Source organism: Panthera onca, chromosome B2 (assembly GCF_046562875.1).
Source record: "Panthera onca isolate mPanOnc1 chromosome B2, mPanOnc1 haplotype 2, whole genome shotgun sequence".
Lineage (NCBI taxonomy): Eukaryota > Metazoa > Chordata > Mammalia > Carnivora > Felidae > Panthera > Panthera onca.
The window spans coordinates 97022930-97044421 of record NC_138343.1 but is presented as its reverse complement, the minus strand read 5'-3'; the positions used below and the strand labels follow the sequence as shown (position 1 = coordinate 97044421).

Sequence of the window (21492 nt, the reverse complement as noted above, 5' to 3'; positions counted from 1 at the left end):
CTAATGATATTAATGAACCTCCAAGCGGCTCCCAAAGAAAATGCAGGCGCTGTCGGAGCTGCCGAGTTAGAGTGTGAATATGGGAGTGTGGCTCTGTGCGTGCGTGATGGTGAGGACGGTGCTGCTCTTGTAATAAAAATGAATTATTATATTTCATGGCAAGGGGAAGGGGAGGGGAAATGGAGCATTCTCAAAACGCTTTCCCCCTTCTCTCCAGAGCGCCAGACAGATTCGTAGAAGAAACTGGGTGGCTGTGTGTTTGTGTGATTGTGCGCACCGGATATGGCCATGTGAGTTGGTTCATTCTTGGTCCCGTGCCCTTTCTGTTGGGTAAAACTTGGATCTGGTCCGAGGTGAGTAATTATTCATTTTGCAACTATCTACAGAAAGTTGTAGCTGAGGACGCTGTGTGCGGACTTGGGGCCTGGGATGGAGTCTGCTGAAGGCTCGGCGTTCCTGCGGCCTTCGCGGGGTCCGCTTGGGCACCAGCCTTGGGGAGGGTGCGCCCGCTCCCAAAGCAAAGCCCATCCGGAGCACAGTGAGGCTCCTGTCGCCTCCATTATCTGCACTGGAGCGGCTGCAGGACAGAACTTACCCTAGCAGGCTTCGCTGCGCGCCCCCCCCCCCTTCCCGAGTAGCTTCCAGGGATTCTGGGGAGCTTCTTCCGCCTTACACCCCCAGTCCTCCCGCCTGCCTTCCCCCGCCGACTCCAGTGCTCTCTCACGCCCTGGTCCCTGCGCCGCTCTGGGAGAGCGCACGCCTAGGGAGCGGTGATCCCCAATCTCCAAGAGATTAATTCTTATTTAAGCTCTCCCAGCAGCTTGAACTTGTCGAACAAGAGCTTGCCCGCCGGTCCTCCGGGCGTGGGCCGGCTAGGGGTCAGGGGTCACACCTCCTGCTCTCCCGCCCTCCGCGGCGCTTTTGGTGGTGGGGGGTGGGGTGGGGGAGGAGAACTGAGACCCGCTCTCCGAAATTCTGCCTGCCTTCCCCCAACTGCACTTTCTTCAGACTCAGGGTCAACCCGGGCTTTCGATCAGAGTTTGTGTGTGTGAATGCTTGCGTCCCCCGAGCCCTCGGAGGGCGCAGCAGCTCCTCCGCCCGGCGTCTACCGGGCACAGGCTGTGCGCTGCTGCAGGCAGCCGCAGCACGTGACTGCAACTTTCCGCAGCAGCCTTTGCGGGGCCTGGACCCCCGGCCTGCGCACCCCACACGCACGAGAGCCCGCGTCCTTGCCAGGGTCGTACAGCCTCCGGGGCTCGGAAGCTGGGGACACCCGGAAAAAGCAAGACAGGGGACGACTATTTCCCAAATTAACCCTCCTTGGGTTTTTTTGTATTGGGACGAGATTAGGGAATCGTGGGACTAAACCATAAACCTGAGGGTATTTTTGAGGAGAATGGAAAAGAAATTAAAAATTTTGACAGCCAAATTGGGCAGCGTACTGGCCGCGCACGCGAAATGGTACAAAGTTTAACTCCGCGCCCAGAAAGGGAAGTGATTTCCAGGCGTCGTTTGAGAAACACAGTTATTGTCCGATGCTCGGTTTTGGAGCCTGGGGTTCTGGCTCCCGCCAGAGACCCACTTGTCCCGCCGCCGCTGCCTCTGCAGCCGCCGCCACCACCGTCACTATCATGTGGACGCAGAGTGGGGCGCTTCATTAAGGACAAAGAACAAGATCCAAGTACAGTACTGTATCTCAGGCGAAGATACAGTCCAATGTCAAAGACTAGACCTGGGCCTGTCCCTGGGGCAAAGCCTTAGGATTCTGTGGCAAGAAGGCGACCTAGAAACTGCTTTTTGGGAGGGGTCGCTTGGAGGTAGGAGGACTATGGCTCTCGAAGGGTCCAAACTACCTCTTCCTCTATTCCCCGACATTCTTGCCCTGCTGGCTCATTTGTAGGCATAAAAACTTCTGAAAAATACTCCCGAGGCTCATCAAATTGTCTCAAAATCAAAATGGGAATGCCTCCCTCTTTTTCCTGTCACCAGTCCCTAATCAAGCAGGGTATCCAGCAGTCCAGTGAATAGAAACGTGGGCGCGCGCGCGCGCGCGCACACACACACACACACACACACCACCACCAACACCACCACCACCACCACCATCATCCAGTCCTGGCAAAAGGCACAACACGCGCGCACACACCCGCAGCATGTTCGTCCTGTGTTCTGTGCTCCCGGCTGTAATTATCCGCGCGCTTTGCATAAATCACAATGCAGTTCTGAAATCATCATGATGACTTTCTGGCATGATTGGTTCAGTGGCAACAGCAGCTACAAGATCCAGAGTAGGCGGGAGGGGCTGGGGCGCTTGCCGCCCACCAGGTCCAAGGGGAGCCTAAAGCCGAAGTGTGTGCAGGCTTCTGCTCCTTCAAAGGTGTTGCAGGCCACAGGGCCCTCGGATCTAAGGTGTAGAAACCTGGGACTCTCCTGCGTGCAGCTCATAGAAGAAAGTCTCCGCAAGATAGACTGTTACTTTCCATCTTCCTATCAATGCGCTGCAGCTTGAATCACAGTAGGTGCAGCCTGAATCACAGTAGGTGCTACATAAATGTTAGGTGAATAAAGGAGGAAAGTCTGCAGATTTCCCAAGAAGCCCCAGGAGGCACAAGAAGGCTAACTTCTGGTAGCCAGGATGTGGGGGTTCAGGCTCTGTCCCAACTAGCTGTGTAACCTTGGGCAAGAGACTAGACCTCTCTGGGCTCCAATTGCCTGTAAATGATTATACCCTGTTCAACCTTAACTTTCAGAGATTTTTCCTGTGACTCCAAGAGGGGAAATGATTGCTAAGGGGCAAATGCCACCTATCTCAGAAATGCATTTTAACAGAGACAAGTTCAAGGATGAGTTTATAGCAGTTGTCTTGGGGAGGGAGTGGAGCCACACCCCCACAGATTCTGAAGTCCTTCTGACCAGGTCTAAAGATAGCCCCTAACTTCCTCTTTAGCCTCTTGTGAGTGTGGGGCTCTCCACCAAAATCAAAGTAAAAAACACAACGAAGGCATCTTTTATCACAGAACATTTATACTTTGGCCCAGGAGATAAGAAATAAGATCACGAGAAGGACCATGGAATCTAGGGTCTCTCTGTCCATCCATCAATCATCACTCCATTCATCACATACTGAGCACCCACTATATGTCGGAGATTAAGGACCTGATCTCTTTCTCAAGGAGGCTACAGGGAGAGCAGACACATAAAAGGTGCTAAATGCATTGGCTTGGACTAAAACACAGAACATTCTGGAAAAATATACAAGGGACCCTCAACCAGCATGGAGTGAAATAGCCTGTGAGGGGATGCCTGGAAAGCTGGTCTTGTGTTACGGGAATCTACTGCCTCTGAAAACTGTCTTATAGCTCACTCTCCCTACTAATGCCCCTTCCCATCCACTTAAAAAGGAAAGTAGAGTCAGGTCAACTAAATGGTATGAGAGAGAGAGTCAGGGGTGCAAGGCACCCTTCCAGCATCAGATTATGTGGGTCTGACTCCTAGCTCTCCATTCACTAGCGTTCCTAAAAATGGTGCCATTTTCTCCAGTTCCCTTAGCCATTCTTCTAAATTAAAACAGCAAAGGAGAAAGAAAAAACTTTTCTATCAGCAAACAGAGCTGAAGTTGGTGTGGAACAGAGACACCTCTTCCCCAACCAATGATCAATGCCCTCTCAGAGGTCATTCTACCTGTGGAGATTCATTGCTTTAAAATGCCCTTCACTTCACTGACTAGCAGAGTTGAGAAATACACAGAGCCAGGAAATGTCCGGGAAAATCTACCCGTTAAGCTTGGCTGAGGTTTGACGTTCTTTCTCCAAAAGATGGTCCAACACACGTTTTATTTATGTGTTTGTTTGTTTACATGAGGAGAAAGTTGATTTTCAAATCATAATTCAACCTATGGTTGGTTGTTGCTTCCCCAGTGGATGGGGCATGAGAGAGAAAACGGGTCATGGAGCAGATTGTCCAGCGCAAAATAGGTGCTCAGTGAGGGCTTGCTAAGTGAGAGAATGAAAGAAACCATCTCGTCAAGCTTGCTCCTGATTCTGCTGTGGGCCTCTCTACAAGTTGCTTGCATCTTGTCTAACTCTACTCAGAAAAGACACTGAGAACAATCCAGAATAGAGACAGGTGCTCTAGAACCCAACTGGTGCTGAGTTGTGGAGTTTTTTGTTCACACTTTCCAGGACTGTGTTCACTATGAGTTGTCTCTTTGCTCCCCGCCAGTTAGGAAGATGAACACTGTTAACAGTAACAGGATTAAGAAAATGCACTGTGTGACAGGCTTCTCTTTTTTTCCCCCTTAGCAAATAACATTGTCTCTACATTCATTCACACCCTCCCTCCCCTGGAACCACAGCAGCCAAAGAAATTCAGGCTGAGGATTAGAGTAAGATATTCTTCTTGCCCCAGGAATAGTCAAATAGAAACATCTTTCTTTCCCTTATCCCTTACTTTATTTCCTACATAAAATTATTTATTCACTTATATCCTGTCTTGGTGCCAGAAGAATTTATCATAGCTCTCATGTCAAATTGCTTTATTTGGGACCTGGGCTCCCTCCTTCAAAGAAAACTCATTAGAGATGTATTTAAAACAAAAACAACCAAAGATGTTACCAGAAACATAGGAGCAGGAAAATAATGTGGTCTCCTTCTCTCCCCCCAGGAAGATGGGTCAACAGAGACAAAGCTGCCAGTTTCTTATTTCCTAATAGCAAGAATAAAAAGTTTATGGGATACATGAGAGATGTCCAGCTCTCCAAAGGCCAGGGAGCTTCTTGAGACAGAGACTATCTGATTCATCTTCGGATTGTCAGTCCTAGCGCCTTGGCACATAGTGGTTCTTATAAATGTGGAATGCGTGAGTGACCCTGCCTCATGAAAGATGAGGTGTGAAGCGAGAGGCTTGCCTTTGCTCTGCCCCAGCAATTGGGAGAGTAGGGAGTAGGTAGAGACAGACAGGTCCTCTAGACCTCCAAACCTTGGGAAGGAATAAAGGTAATCTTTCAGCTTACTAACACAAAAGAATGACTAGCTAGAGAGACGAGAAAGCAGACTACATCCAGGGAGAGATTAACCACCAAGCCTTCTTCAACCTCTTAATTTCCTGTAAATTACATAGTCTGACTCGGTTTCCATTTAACCCAGAATGACAGAGCACATAAATCAGAAGGGACCCTCGAGATTAGTATTCATCTAATTCCATCATTTCATAGATAAGAAAACTGAGATCCTTAGAGACAAAGCTCGTCCTAGGTCACTCACCTAGAGGCAGAGGCCATCACCAGAACCCAAAACTCTTGAAGCTGAGTCTAGCAACAGTTAATGGAGAAAACGGCACCATTTTTAGGGAAGCTAGTGAATGGAGAGCTAGGAGTCAGACCCAGATAATCTGATGCTCTTTGAAATATTAATTCCACTGCATTAAGCTACCTCCTATTTCCCAGAAGGGTTTCTAGAATCCCCAATTAAGGCAATTTCGCTTCACTTACAAGTGAAGTAATCAGAATTAAGAGAAGAGTTTTGTGCATCTTGAAGCAATAGTTCAGTGTTTCTAGAACTTCAGACTCCTCCACTTCATAAGTTTTTCTTCAAATTCTTTCCCTGCCAGTACTTAAAATTTGCTGTGTCCCAAGGGAGAGAAAATTTGTCAGGTCTTTTTCTGTTTTGTAGAGAATGATGTGGGCTACAAGAGGAACTACTTAGAGATACTAATTGTAGCTGCTGAGAAAAAGTCAATGATTAGAATGAACGATTAATTACTAAATTTGATCAGAGTAGATTGTTAATCTGGGCCTTTCAGATTTTAAAAACATCCCTCTATTCCCTCCACAGCAGGGACCTGCTTTATCCAGATTACTGTTTCAACACTAGTAGAAACAATTGTTATGTAAAACGGGGTAGCCCGTTTAAATGTGGCTAACATATTTGAGAATACGCTACGATTTTTTATTCCATGAATACGTATATCAGGATCACATATTTGATCTCTGCCAATGCAGTGAGAAGCATACATTCTAGTATGCTTTGTTTCCAAATGATCTAGTTCACACAGTACCCTGTTGTCCTCCTATTCTTGTAAGTAATTTCAGAATTCACATCACTTACAAAGATGCCGAGTGGCTATTTAGGGAAGTCTGATTCAAAAAAAAAAAAAACCCTCCAAAACAAAACAAACCTCCCCCTCTCTTCTCCCTCCCCCAAACCCCACGTGCTTTGTGCAAGACAGAGTCAACCAGTGGGATTCACAGGAGGTCCCCAAGTCAAATGCTGCAGCTGCGTTTTTAAAAAGGGTTGGATAAACTACAGCCGTTAATAACATCTGTATCTATGCAAGCTAAGATGATGATAGGGGTAATCAGATCTCATGCTTCAGGGCATAAGATGATTGCCTGCTGGGAGGGGGAGGATTTGGCCTTTCAGGTAAAGCAGTTCACAACTCAGGAGGTAGGTTGCAGACATTTCTCCCAGTTTCTAAAATTTCAGGTATAATTGACATGATTTTGGAGTGGATGAAACAGTGATTTGAAATCTAGTGTTTCTATCAGACTGAATAATGAGATATTTCAAATACTTACATACGTCACATACAACATATAAGTATCTCGCTATAGACAAGACACAAATATTTGGATGCCTTTTTTTTTTTTGAAGGCTGAGGTTCCTAGATATGTTTTGACCATCTTTTAGTGCAAAGTGGATGCTTCATAAATATTAACAGCAATGAAAACAGTGGAAGTAAATTCAACTTTAGTCCATGCATTAATGATTAGCTAAGATAATATGTAATTACCAAGTGTTCATAACCGCACATACTTGGATCCCTAAATATATCAATTTCCAGTTGCATTAGCTAAATCATGATTGAGTTGCATGTTCGGAGTATACAAGGAATGCATTCATTTTAAAGTCCTGGTCACCAAAGTATTTTTAAAAACTTAATATTTGTCTGGAAGTGAGAAAGGAATTATGCAAGCTAAATCTTACCTTCTCTTTTGATTTCTTTCACATTCTCAAACCCCAGGAGGGGGACACGTTAGTACAGTTGCACAATTTAATCAATTTTGAAAACACTTCTGCAAGTGTGAGCAGGGTAAAAGAACTCCCTTTATTTAGACACGTCAACCCATACCGCAGGGCATACAACATCAGACAGCTGTCCACATTTCAGAGAGGTGTAGAAGCTTTTGAACGAGTAGGTTTCTAGCAGAATGGTTAGAGTCCTTTTGGCATGAAAGACATTCTTGCTACTGGCTTCATCATTCTTACTAAGCCATTCACTTCTATTCCACACAGAGGGACTGTTCTGAAGGATATGGCTGTTAAATGCAATTTTTAAAATGATGCACATAAACAGTTTTAAAGGGGGAAAACCCTGCAGCTGTTTTGGCTGCAGACAGGCATGGGAAATTAGTCAGAAGCCCAAAGCATCATAGTTAATAACCATTATTCTGTTGTCTGGGATGTTTGTTTAAATACTATTGACACTGTGTATGTATTGTCATCTTCTCTAAATTGTAGCTCTTAGCCACTGAAATCTTGTTAAAGACCACCTAGGGTTTCCTCTGTATGATGCTGAATTGTGTATTCACCTGATGGATAAACAAAAACCAGATTTTTTTTTTGTTTCAATTTTTCTCTCATGTGCAACTAGCAGGAAATTTTCTGGACTAAAGAAAGAGATTGCCTGAGTACAGAAGAAATAGCGGCCGTGGGGTCCCAACCTTCGTATTTCTCCTCTAGTGATAGAAAATGAACAAACCCATCAACTGATTAATACAATTCAGTCTGCTTAAAATTCACAGATCTGTTTGCTATGAGGCTGTATTTTAAAAGACTCATACTTGCCATTAAGTGTGAAGAAATCAGTAACTATTCTTTTCATCAACAGCATGTTGGGTTCCCCCCTCCCCCATTTCGATTTTGCTTAATAAGTGAGGTCATTTGGGAGAAGAGCGGCTCTGGTGGGTGGGAAAAAAAAAAAAATCTAACAGCCCGACTCCCAAGTTGAGAGCTCCAGATCACGGGCCATTCAGTACAAAGCGTTTTATATCTTGACTTATGAGGGGACAATAGCCGGTTTTACAAAGGCACCACCTGTGATTTAGCACGGATGACATCTTTGTTAAGGAGGAGCCGAGGGCAGAAGAGAAAACAGCACGTGCACCATCCGGAACGTGTTACCCTGACCCACCTTCAAGGCCCTTTCGCAATGTCGCCGAGGCCTCGTCAGGTATTTTGCTTTAGAGTTTTACAAAAGGCAGTGAAGAGAGAGAAAGGAAATGAATGTTGTCCACGCGAATTGACCCAGAGCTCTGGACTTACGGCTTGCCAGCGCCAAGCTGTCCCATTTTACAGATGGGTAAACGGAGGTCGGGTCCGCGGAGTGTCTGGCTCAGCAGGTGCAGGGGGCTGGGGTCCCCCGCGAGGCTTCGGGGCCGCCCGGGCCGGGGGCGCGGAGGGCGGCGAGTCCCCGTCTCCGGCCCAACCTTCAGGCCGGTGGCTTTTTGCTTCCTTCCCGAAGGTCGTTTCTGACAAATCTATCTATTTGGGGCAAATTGTCAGTGAGAAACTTCCGCTCGAACTGCCCTGGACAAAACCGGCTGTTTGAAAAGGGTAAATCCCGCGGCCCGGCGAGGCGAACAATGGGCCGCTGGTGCTGCTGCGGCGGGGGCGGCCGGGCGGGCCGCACAAAGGGCGGATTAATTGGGGCCGCGGCTGAGCGGTTCGCGCTAGCTCCACTCAGCCAGCGCTGCGGGGCGCCCCATTGACTGGGCCCCGAGCCCCACTTTTCACAAACTCCAAACAAAAGTCAATTTCTTTTTTATAAGGCGGGGGAGGGGGCCGCAGCCAAAGATTCTCCACTCGCTCCTGCGCCACATTCTTGCAGCATAGGGGTGAGGGGGGTGCTGGAGGGAGAGGGATATGGGGGAGCGGAGGGGATCCGAAAGGGACCGGGTGCTGCTACCGCGTCCCTGTCCCCGCCTCCGCTGCACCCCCACCCGTCCGGATACCCGTCGCGCCCTCCTGACGCACCTACCTTCCACCAGGTGGGAGCTTAGAGCCCTGCGGGAGGCCTGGAAGCGGCCGAGGAACGCGGTTGGGGTGACGGGGACCCGGACCCAGGTGAGGGTTGGCACCACCCAGTGGGGAAAAGTGTAGGAGAAGAGGAAAGAGAAGCCCGCTAAGGATTCTAGACCTCTGGAGGTGGGCGCATTTCTCAGATATTTATTGAGCAACTACTTTGTTCCTAGCAAGGCGGAGACAAAAGAGAGTTTGCTCTCAATTTGCACACAATTGGGAAGGCTGACTCCTGAATCAATTAGCAGGTCGGGGAGGGGCATGCCAAGATAGGGGCCCCAAAGAAAGGCGTAGCCACCTTCTGTAAGGTTATGCGATGGACTTGCCTGTGTAACATATGGAAAAAGATATCTAATTACTTTGTAGACACACCCTATCAGAAGTTGCGGTAATTAAAAGTTGTAGGATTAATATGGTCACGGTCTGAAGACCAAGTATGGAGAGACCAGCAGTTCATCTCCTCTTGTTTCTCTCCTTTCAAGATGGGAGAATGAGTGCAGAGGACTCTTTAATTGACACTGAGAGGGGCAGGAAATTCCATTAACAACAAAATGCGATACATTCTCCAGCCCACAAGCCTCTGTTGTGAGCTGGGTAGGCAATGGTTGCATACAAGACACCCCAGTCCTTGTGGTGAGTGCAAAGGCCACATTCTTCTTGGAGGACCGGCTTGCCAAGTGAATCAACGGGGAGGAGGGACCAAGTGCAGGTGGAAGGGGAGCCATTTGTTCCATGGAGGGCTTGGAGCATGTGCTCACAGATTATATTACAAGGTTTTTATTTTATGAGAAATACTTCTGCTCGTGGAGCACAGGCACTTGTGTTCTCTAAGGCTGGCAAATTGAAGTCTTCAGCTAGGCTTTACTATAGAGACCCTCCAAAGGCATCAGGCCATGGTATTGGCACTCCTCTAGGCGGGCACAGTAGAAGGGAGCTCTGATGGCAGGTGCTCAGTTTGTGGCAGGCTAATGACGGGGGTGAAGAAAGCCTTCAAGGATGGGCTGACACATGGCTGGAGGCAGAGACCTAGACACTGGCATCAGGAAGCAACAGCAGCAGAGGGACCAGCTAGTAGAATCCAACCTGGGCTCCTTTCTAACCACGGTGTGAAGCTGCAGTGTTAAAATGATCCATTCTGGGCCGGACTGTGAACCCTTCCAGATTTCTGTTGAATCAGAGGCTGTGCAAATATTTATCTAAAGATGTCACAACTTTGAATTTCAATAATAATTTGTCTGCTAATCTCTGGTGGAAATCTAGAACAGCTGTTACTCCATTGTGTATTTTGAATTTCCAAAAGATAAATTGGGGGATCAACATTTTTCTTCCACCAATTCTCAGTATGCTTTCTTTTAGTTTTTTGATGCTTTGGCAAGTTCACATCAAGTAAATGATAGGACCTTTTGCTTATTATGAAAGTTATTAAAGCCTACCCAAATATATATGGTATTTAACTTTTATTGGCAAGTGTGACAATGAGGCATGTGTCCATGCCAGCAAAAGTTGAGCGAGGGTGGAAAGATTGAGATGTTGCATTCTTAGGAAGAAAAAAGAAAATATGAGTATGAATCAGAGTGATAAAACTTCCAACATCAATGTGTAGGTTTAGACAGAACTGATGACAGGCTCTACTATCTATTAATGGAAAGCTTACGACCACAGCTTCTAAGAACACCCAGCATGCTTGTTTATAATTTCTACTTTACAGAAGAAGTTCTTTACAGAGGGAGACACAAGGTGATTTTAATAAGGTCCACCCACGAAAGGGGTGATGTACTGGCATTAGGCCTTTTCCATTACTCACTCTGGTTAGCTTTGAAGGCCTTGAATTACTCTCTGTCTTTCAGAAAGAATTATTTTAGTATCATTTGATGTGAACATCATTAGAGGAAAAGAGCTCCTGGAGATCTGATTATAATTAAACTTCATTTTTTTCTCTTATACTTGCTGGCTGAGGAAACACTGCTGGAAGGGAAGGATGCTGATCTTGGTACCCTCAATCTTAGGATGCCAGAAAAATACAGAAATCTGCCTTCTGATAATGGCAGAGCAGGGGCCAGTACAGCACTGGACCTAGAATACAGTAGTCATGAGCCAAAATGAAGGAGCCCTCTATCTAGGAGTAGACTAGCTTTAAATAAACAAAAGAATAGCATTTTCTAATGGCTTTTTTTTGAAGAGGGAAAACCAGGGTCCAACAAGGTTAAGCTTTGCTATGTTAGCCAAGATTCTAGAAATAAAATGGCCGTCATTTGATCGTGAAGTGTATCATACATATAAAATAGTATATGAATGTATCTGTACAATTTAAAGAATGGAATGAAATAAATGCTCATATCCTAGCAGCTGTATTTAGAAATAGAATCTCAGTAGTATCTGTAAGTAGACTCCTTTGTGCCCTCTTTGTCATTGCATGTCTTCCCCCACCAACACATACCAGAAGTCATTGCCACCTTGAATTGTGTTTTGCTCAATTGTTTACTTTCTTTATAAGTTTACTACTCATGTATGTATCCCTAAATAATATAGTGTGAAGTTTTGCTTTTGAAAAAATGTATATAAACAGGGGCACCTGAATGGCTCGGTTGGTTAAGCATCTGACTTCAGCTCAGGCCATGATCTCACGGATAGGTTTGTGAGTTTGAGCCCCTCATCAGGGAGGGGGGGGGGGTGGTCTGCTATCAGCACAGAGCCTGCATCAGATCCTCTGTCCCGCTCACTCTTTGCCCCTCCCCCACTCTCATGCGCTCTCTCTCAAAAATAAATAACCATTAAAAAAATTAAAACCAACTTTATATAAACAGAAGCATACATTATACAGTCTGCGGTAATGTGTTTTTTTCTCCCAATGCTGTTTGTTTGTTTAGTTAGTTAATTAATTAATTGTGGTACATTCGTACAATGTGGTTTCTTCACTCTCTTTGTTGTATAGTACTCCACTGTGTCAGCATGCCACAAGCCATTGGTCCTCACTGCTATGAACAGACAACAGACATTCAGGTCCTTCATTTACTTTCCCTCTCTATCTCTCTCTTTATCCTTTCTTTCTTTTTTAATTATAGTAAATGCTGCTATATGTATCTCTTGTGCATGCTTCTTGGTACGCATATGCCAGAGTTTATCTAGTATCTAAAACCAGGTGTAGAATTGCTTTCTTATTCAATTTTACTAGATACTATCAAACTGTTTCCCTTAACAGCTGTATTAATTTACACTCCTACCAGGAGGTGATAAGAATTATCACTTGTCAACATTTCTTATTGACTTATTTTAAAATTTTTGTTATGCCTATGGAAGAAATATCTGTTTGTAGTTTTAATTTGCATTTCTCTGATTACTAATAGGGTTGAGTATTTTTCAGGTGTCTGTGGGCCATTTATATTTTCTCTTTTATGAAATATGTTTGTGACTTTTGCTATTTTCCCATTGGGTTGTTTTTCTCTTCATTCATAGGAGCTTTAAAAAATCTTTTGGATAATAATCCTTTGTCTTGATTAAATGTATGACAAATATTTTCTCACCTTTAGTTTCTGTCTTTTCACTCTCCTAATGTCTTTGATGAACCAAAATTTTAATTTTATGTGGTAGAATTTATCAGTATTTTCCTTTATAAGTACATAATTTTGTGTCTTGTTTTAGAAAGCTTTCCCTGAGGTTATAATGGCATTCTCCTAAGTTGTTTTCTAAAAGTTTTATAATTTTTCCTTCCACATCTATGTCTTTAATCCAACTGGAATTGATTTTTGCATATGGTGTGAGATAGGGTTCCAATTTAGTTTTTTCAAAGTTGTTTAATATGTTTTTCTAGTAGCATTGACTGAATCTTCTCTCTATTTATCTCTAGTGCCCACTATATTATAAAAGCAAATCTCTATATGTGCATTGATTTGTTTCCATGTTCTCTATCATATTCCTTTGGAGCCTTTGTCTGGCACTCTCCCGGTATCCCACTTTCTTGCTATAGCTTACATACTAAGTCTTGATATCTGGGAAGGCAATTCTCCTGACCTTAAACTTTTTTTCTTAGGGAGTCTTGACAATTTTGGATCCTTTCCTCTTTCATTTCAATTTTAGAATTAGCTTGTCAGGTTCCATAAACAATATTGTTGGGGTTTTTCATTGGAATTGGATTTAGTCAACATGGGAGAACTGACATCTTCATGCTACTGAAGCTTCCTACTAACAACTTGGTGTTTCTCCATTTATTTAAGTCTTCTTTAATGTTTTTTCGAAAGGTATAATTTTTCTCTATGAGGTACACAGCTTTAGTTAGATTTGTATCTAGATTTATTATATATTTTTGCTCTTATAATGGCATTCTTTTAAAATCATATTGATTGTTTTTGCTCTACAGAAATGTATAGTGATTGAAAACACTCTCTTATGCATTCTAATAATTTACCTACAGTTTCTTTTTTTTAATTTTTAATTTTTTTTATTTGAGAGAGAGAGTGGCAGGGGAAAGTGGCAGAGGGAGAGAGAGAATCTTAGGCAGGCTCCACACTCAGTCCAAAGCCTGACGTGGGGCTCCTTGCAGGGTTTGACATGGGGCTCCATCCCACGATCCTGGGATCATGACCTGAGCTGAAATCACAGGTCAGAGGGTCAACTGACCAAACTACCCAGATGTCCCTAATTTACCTATAGTTTCTTTTGAGTTTTCTATGTGGCCAATAATATCATGTGCAAATATTATATCTTCCTTTTTTATCTTTCTTTTTAGATCCTTAAATCTATGATTTATTTTCTGTTTTTGTCATACTTATATGGTTTAGGATTTCAAATACAATATTGAATAGGAGTGGTGATAGCAATAACTTTGCATTTTTCCTGATATTAAAGAAAAGTATATGATTGTTGGTGCATGTGAGATATGAATGTAGAATTGGCATATCTTGTGGTGAATTCAGCAGCAGCTAATTTTATTTCTAGTAATGCTTTGGCTGTGGTTTATTTTCTCTGATATTAATTTAGGCATACTAGCTTGCTTCTGTTAATATTTCGTTTTCCATCCTTTGACTTTCAAACTTTCTTGTATTTATGTTTTAAAAATCTCTTGTAAACAGTATATAACTGGTTTTTTAGAAAATTCATTCTGACAATCTTTGCCATTTAACTGGAGTCGTTAGTACATTTATATTATTGTACATACTAATATACTTGGATTTATTACTACCATATTTTTGGTACTTTATATTTCTATTTCTGCTCCTTTCATTTTTACTTCTTTTGTATCAATTGAGGATGTTCCTCCTTAGTACAGTTTCCTCCTTGTTCCTGTTTGGAAGTTATATTTTTTGAATATCTATTTTTTTAGTGGTTTTAATATTTTCACTTAACACAGTTCATCAATACCTTTCCTCCTTGTGAACAATATGAGAACCTTAGAACTTAGAAATCTTTTCATGTTATCCCTTTCTAGTTCTGGAGTCCAGTTCTAGCTTAACCCTCCCCCCCCCCCCCCGACTAGATATTATTGTTAATACAATCAAATTTATTTAGATTTACCCACAGATTTACCTATATATTTGCCGTCTATTTCCTTCCTTCTGAAGCACATCCTTTATCATTTTCTTTAGTGCAGGTCTGTTGGTGTTAAAATCTCTGGATTTTTGGTTGAGTGAAAATATTTACTTCTTACACTCATTCTTAGGTATTTCACTGGGGATAAAATTCTTGATTTGAAGTTATTTTCTCTCAGCACATTGATGATATGATTCCACTATCTTTGGTTTTTGTTTGTTTTTGCTGCTGTTAAAAAACACATTTGCACATAACTTGTGTTTCTTCTCTATTTTTAAAGTTTTCCCTTGCCTTTGGAGCTCTGCATTTTTACAGTCATAGCTCTACATGTTGATTTATTTATCCTGCTTGGGATACATTTGGCTTCTGTATCTGAACTCCGGCATCTTTAACAAAATTCCCAGCTATTATCTCTTTGGAAGTTGTCCTCTCTTTGCTCTATTATTTCCTTCATGAACTCTCATAAGGAATTATAGAACTCTTAACATATCTTTCATAACTTTTGTCTCTTTCTGGTTTGTATTTTGGAAAATGTGTTAAAAATTTTTTTAATGTTTATTTATTTTTGAGAGAGATAGACAGAGTGTGAGTGGGAGAGGGACAGAGAGAGAGAGGGAGGCACAGAATCTAAAGCAGGCTACAGGGTCTGAGCTGTCAGCTTAGAGCCAGATGTGGGGCTTGAACTCCTGAACCAGGGGATAATGACCTTAGCTAAAGTCCAGCACTCAACCAACTGAGCCAGAAAGCACCCCTGGAATATGTATTTTTTCCAGGGGCACTTGAGTGGCTCAGTCAGTTAAGCATCTGACTGTTGATCTTGGCTCAGGTCATGACCTCACAGTTTGTGAGTTTGAGTCCCAAGTCAGGCTCTGCGCTGACAGCCTACTTGGAATTCATTCTCTCTCTCTCCCTGTCTCTCTGCTCCACCCCATCTCGGGGCACACTCATATGCACGTGCTCTCTCTCTCTCAAAATTAAATAAATAAACTTAAAAAAATACATTTTCCAGTCCAGCAATTATCTTTTCTACTGGGGCTAAGCGGCTATTTAAGCCCCTCATTTTAAAAAGTAATCATTTTATTTTTCATTTCTTGAAGTACTGTTTGGTTCCATTTCAGATCTGCTTGGATGTTCCTTACCATCTCTTGTTCCTTGCTAATATTTACAAGCTCCTTTTTTATTTCATTAACTATATACAATTTATATTTGGTCACTAACAATGTCAATATTTGATGTCTGTGAGGAACTGCTTCTGGTGTCCCCTGCTTGCTTCTTCTGGTTTTTCCTTCATGTTTCTTCCTAGGCTTTGGGATGTTTCTGTCCTTTGAGCTTCTCATTGTCGTGGTGCTTTCTCTCTGGGGGCTCTTAGAGGCCAAACTTGAAGGTGAATTTGTGCAGGGAAGATTTGTATTTGCTCTTTCTAGTCAAGTCACCTGGTTGTACGACCAACTTGGGATCCTTTTATTTTGAAATATTCCATTATGAGACTAGCTGTGCTTCCTAATTCTTAGAAAAGTTTTCTTTCTTTTTCTTTCTTTCTTTCTTTCTTTCTTTCTTTCTTTCTTTCTTTCTTTCTTTCTTTTATCTGTCTTCTCAGCATCAACCATAAGATAGCAAATGTCCTTGCTGTGGCACCCCTCTTTGAGTAAATTTCTAGATTTATCTTTATGCTGAGGATATAGCCCCTTATGTTTTCAGTCTAATGCAAGGATTCTTCTAACAGGTTCCCTAGGCTGGTCATTCCCTGAGCATTATCTCAGAGTTGAGATTCAGGTCTCCAGAATCTGATAAAAAATCTCAGGGTGAAACCTGGCTTTGGAACTTGCTTACCTACCAGGATTCCTGTTTTCATTTATTTTTTGGGATCTGAAAACCCCTCCCATTTGTGCTGGTTTGTTGATGCATTTTAAAAGATGGTGTTTTTTTTATTGTTGTTTTTGTTATTAAAAAAAATTTTTTTAAGTAATCTTTATGCTCTGCGTGGGGCTTAAACTCACAACTCTGAGATCAAGAGTTGCAGGTTCCACGGACTGAGCAAGCCAGGCACCCCTAAAAGTATGTTTTAAAAATATTTTAGGGGTGCCTTGGTGGATCAGTTGGTTAAGTGTCCTACTCAATCTCAGCTCAGGTCATGATCTCACGGTTCATGGGTTTGAGCTCAGCCTCCGGCTCTGTGCTGACAGTGTGGAACCTGTTTGGGATTCTCTCTCCCTCTCTCTCTGCCCCTTCCCTGTTAGCTCTCTCTCTCAAAAATAAACAGAGAACATTAAAAATAAAAAAAAATATTTTAATCAAGGGGTGTCTGGCTGGCACAGTCTGTAGAGCATGTGACTCTTGATCTCTGAGTCATGGGTTCAAACCCCACAATGGACATAGAGATTGCCTAAGGAAATAAAAGAAAGGAAGAAACTTCAAAAGAATTTTTGTTGGGATTGTCATTCAGGGTATCTGTATTAGTCAGGGTTCTTCATCTAAAGAGATTGTGTAAAAGAGATACAGTAAGAGAGAAAGATTTTAAGATTTTAAGATTGTGGGGGCTGCAAGTCCAAAATCCACGGGGCAGGCCAGCAGCCTGGAAATTCCAACAAGAGTCGATGTTGCAGTATGGAGTCCAAAGGCAGGTCTGAAGGCAAAATTCCTTCCTCTTCAGGGACTTTTCTCTTTTCTCTTAAGGCCTTCAACCAAGTGGATGAGGCCCACCCATATTACGGAGGGTAATCTGCTTTACTCAAAATCTGCTTTAACCACTTATAACAAATTCCTTCATAGCAACATCTAGACTGGTGTTTGACCAAATGCTGGGCACCATAGCCTAGCCAAGCTGCCACATAAAATTAACCATTACAGCATCTAATCCACCAAAATGCTGGAAACAGAAGCCAGAGAGATAATTTCTCATGATGAAATGATAGCACAATCAAGGGACACAATAATGTCATGCTCCAATGCAAATAGGTCTAAGGTGACACTGGGCATTTTCTTAGGAAGCTGACAGACTTCCATTTTCTCAGTCTAGTGCTTACTATAGGCTTATAATGCTTACTATAGGTGCTACAGGTTGTGGCAAAAGTGCTCTTCCATGTAAAATTACAGGAAAAGGAGGTCACACTTAATTGCCTCAAGTTGTAGGCCATAATGATGCAAACTATCTTGGAAAAGTATATTATTTACTCAAATTTGCCAAAATTCAGTAAGTATCTTATAAAAATATAAAGAAACCCAAACTGAGAAGAGAACAACATTGCAGGGGGATCAGAATAATGATCGCCCCTGTTTTAGAATCTAGAGGGTATTTTCAGGTGATTAAAAAGATTCTTTTTCTCCTCCTCCTGGTTCTTCTGGACATTCATGGTTTCTTAGAAGTCTAGAAACAGATGACAATCAAAAATTTTAAATCCACGAATTACCTAGCTATCCACATATAGAATGTTGATACTTTCTTCACAGTGAATAACAGTAAGCTAGTTTATAATGCTTTTCAGGTTTGGAAAAGCTTTTTTTGTCCTATCTGATTTTGGGGAATGCCTCTGGGGAGGAAGGAGTAGGGGAATGGTGTCAGCCATCAGGAGGAAAGGAGGCAAGAGAATCTTGCAGCCTCTCTGTTCTTCTTTCTTGGTTTCTCTCTCTTGTTTTCCCTTTCTATCATGAAAAATTGGACTCTGCCCCAGCATGAAGCATTATTGCAGAAAACGAAACAATGAAAGTTTAAAAAAAGGATTTCAAGAGGGACGCCTAGGTGGCTCAGTCAGTTGAGCATCTGACTTTGGCTCAGGTCCTGATCTCACGGTTCCGTTCATGAGTTTGAGCCCCGCGTCTGGGCTCTGTGCTGACAGCTCAGAGCCTGGAGCCTACTTCAGATTCTGTGTCTCCCTGTCTCTCTGCCCCTCCCCTACTCATGCTCGCTCTCTCTCTCTCTCTCTCTCTCAAAAAGTAAACATTAAAAAAAATTTTTTTTAAGGAATTTCAAGATAGATGTGCAGTCAAGAGACTGGAAGAAAATATGAATAGTGGTTATCTGGAGGGTGGAATTATCAATTATTGTCTTCTTTATATTCTTCTGTCTTCTTTCAAAGTTTCTACAACAAACACAACTTTATACTAGGAGCAAAATTATCCTTCAAATTATTTTACAGAACAAGAACCTAAAATACCTTGAGGATTTTGTGTGTGTGTGTGTGTGTGTGTGTGTGTGTGTGTGTGCGCGCGCGCGCGCAAAAAAGGTGATTTTATTAAAGCACAGGGACAGGACCTGTGGGTAGGAAGAGCTGCCGAGGATTTTTTTAAAACACAAATGGGTTTTCCCGACGCACAGGGTTTAAGACTAAGATTTTAAACACTATAACACCATTTCCAAATAAGATATTTCGGTGTCAAAAAACTTATTTTTACGCTAGCAAAACTGAAATTTGCCAACTGGTGACACATTAAGATAATTTGATAAATTTGTGTGGAAATTGTTAATACTTGAGCTCAATCCTCCAGAACTTATGAACTTTTCATTGTATTATCACATTTTAAAACTGTTTTGCTACAACTAACATTTTTTTCCAGCTTTTAATTTAAGCTGGTATTTTGTTTTTGAGATATATAGTGGCCTCTAACATTTGTTACCTCTTTCAAATCCCTACAGTCTACATGTAGGCTACCTGTAGTAAGAACTCTTAGAATCCCAAATCAAGAGGCAAGTTCATTTGTAAAAGCTATGACTCTTTGAACTGCATAAATATGGAAAGCCCAGAAAGATCAGTTTAGAAGTAGAGGGGCTCAAGGTAGTTCCTTCTGGGGAGTAATCACATAAAACAGGAAATCTGTGAACACAGATACATTCTTAAGTTTCTCTGCAGAGGGTAACTACTGGCTGAGCTAGAGAGGAATTAGTATTATTGGTAAGACCTCCTAGGACTTGACTGGCTTTTCTTGAAAGGGGAAAAAGAATACTAAAAGGTTAGGCAATAAAAAAAAAAAAAAAAGTTCTGCACTGGCATTCCATTGTTCTTCCCTGGAAAGTTATAAGGATGGTGCTCAGTGACCTCTCTGAAATATCACAAAGAGCAGTGGCATCTGGATTAGTAGAGAAATTAACATGCAGAAGAGACTTCAAAGGCCCCTGCACAGATCCAGAAAATTCTTTAATGTATCCATATACATAAATTGCATGTATACTAAATTAAGCTGTGTAAAATATCTCTAGATAGACCTACAGCCTCCTTGTTTGTCGGGTGGCTATAAGAAGGGATGCTGGACCACCTGTAGTTCTTAACAGTAAACAGATCGACCTTTCACTCGGCAAAGCAAAATTCAGAATGAAGACTTTAGAATTTCAGAATCAAGACTTTGTCACTTTGTCGAAAAACATTAAATATACTACTACAGACTGATGTGCTAAAAGAGAAGGGGAGGAGAGTTGAGAGAAATAAAATGGAGGTGCAAAACAGGAAGACAGAAGGGAAGAGGAGAATAAGACAGGGTGAAGGGGGACAGGAAAAGAAAACGTGGATTGAATGAGGGGATTAAATTGGGGGGAATGGGGAATAATGCATCTCTGCAGGGCCCCTCTTCCCAGGAACTTTTAAAATAGAGAACCCAACCCATAAACAAGATGTAACCTTTCAGCAGAGAAAACATCCAACTTTCTTAGTTGTTAGGAAGTCTCTTCACACTGGGAGGAAATCTTCCCCCTTGTGGGTGGGTCTCACTCATGTTGAGAACAAAGAAAAAGGAATTGATACTAGGGGTGGTGTACAACGGTGAGGTTGCCATCCATTATTTCTGGCCCAGTTTGGTGATATCTAATCCTATTAATGCTTGGTATTAGAAGACTCTTTTATTTCCATCCTTCTCTCTGTTCTTTCTGTTTTTGTGGGGTGAGGTGAGGGATGGTTAGAGAGTTGGTGTGAATACATAGAACTGATCCTAACAAGATTTTCTAATCTCTCTAGCAAATCACAGACTTGCTCATCTCTTCTCGACTTTTCCCTGGCCCTTGTATTTTTCTCACAAGAGCAAACAGGAAGACTAATGAAGCGTATTGATCTAATGGAAACTTGTGACCAGATAAATGATCGAAACCTGGATTGAAACCTGGAAGAATGCACTTGAAAACTGTGCCCTACTCATTTTCTCCGTGCTTGTCCTTTCTCATAACGTTTGATATCTTGGCCAGTAGGAGATATTTTGCCATTTGTCCATCGTTTGTCATGTGTTATGTGATGGAGGGGTCTCATAGCAGCAGAAAAAAAGAGCAGCTTGTCCTGGGCTTTCCTTTCAAAGTCCCATTAACAGGTTGTGTGATGCTGTGTAAATCACTTAACTAAGCTTTCCCCAGAAAGATGGGAGATGGGAGGACAGAAGTTTGGCCCTAGCAAACCCCTACCTACCCCCAAACAATCGTTAGCTCAGTTTGTAGCCTATCAGTGTCAATATATGTTAAACTGTAGGCAAAGTGAAAAACACTGCACTCAAATAAGGTGTGTGTTATAAATTGATAAGTGGAAAGAGGAGGTGAAGGAGACAATTAAAACACTTGTAACATAGGCTGAAAGTTGACCAGTTAACTAAAAGGCCTTTGGTTCCATAAACTTAATGGGGCAGCTGAAAAAGTAGATGTTTCAGTCATTTTTAGGACTGCAAATCTATTATATTTTAGATTTTTTTCATGTACTTCTAGACCCGTAAAATCTTATGATTGCTGAATCTGAATTTCTAATTATTTTTTATTTCGGAATCTGAAAGTCACTAATCTCTTATTTAATTTTGTAACAAGAACAAATACATATTTGAAAAATAATAACGCGGGTCACCTGGTTGGCTCGGTCGGTGGAGTGTGCAACTCTTGATCTTGGGGTTGTGGGTTTAAGCCCCATGTTGGGTGTACAGATTACTTGAAAATAAA

General features: G+C 42.3%; 1 long non-coding RNA gene across 1 annotated transcript; it reads left to right on the top strand.

Moving 5' to 3' along the window:
* The first annotated feature begins 4 nt into the window (after nt 1-4).
* On the top strand, nt 5-21269 carry LOC132667466 (uncharacterized). Its single transcript, XR_009605166.2, has 3 exons — nt 5-109; nt 218-353; nt 20540-21269. It is a non-coding gene; the product is annotated as an uncharacterized LOC132667466 (long non-coding RNA).
* Nucleotides 21270-21492: the final 223 nt, after the last annotated feature.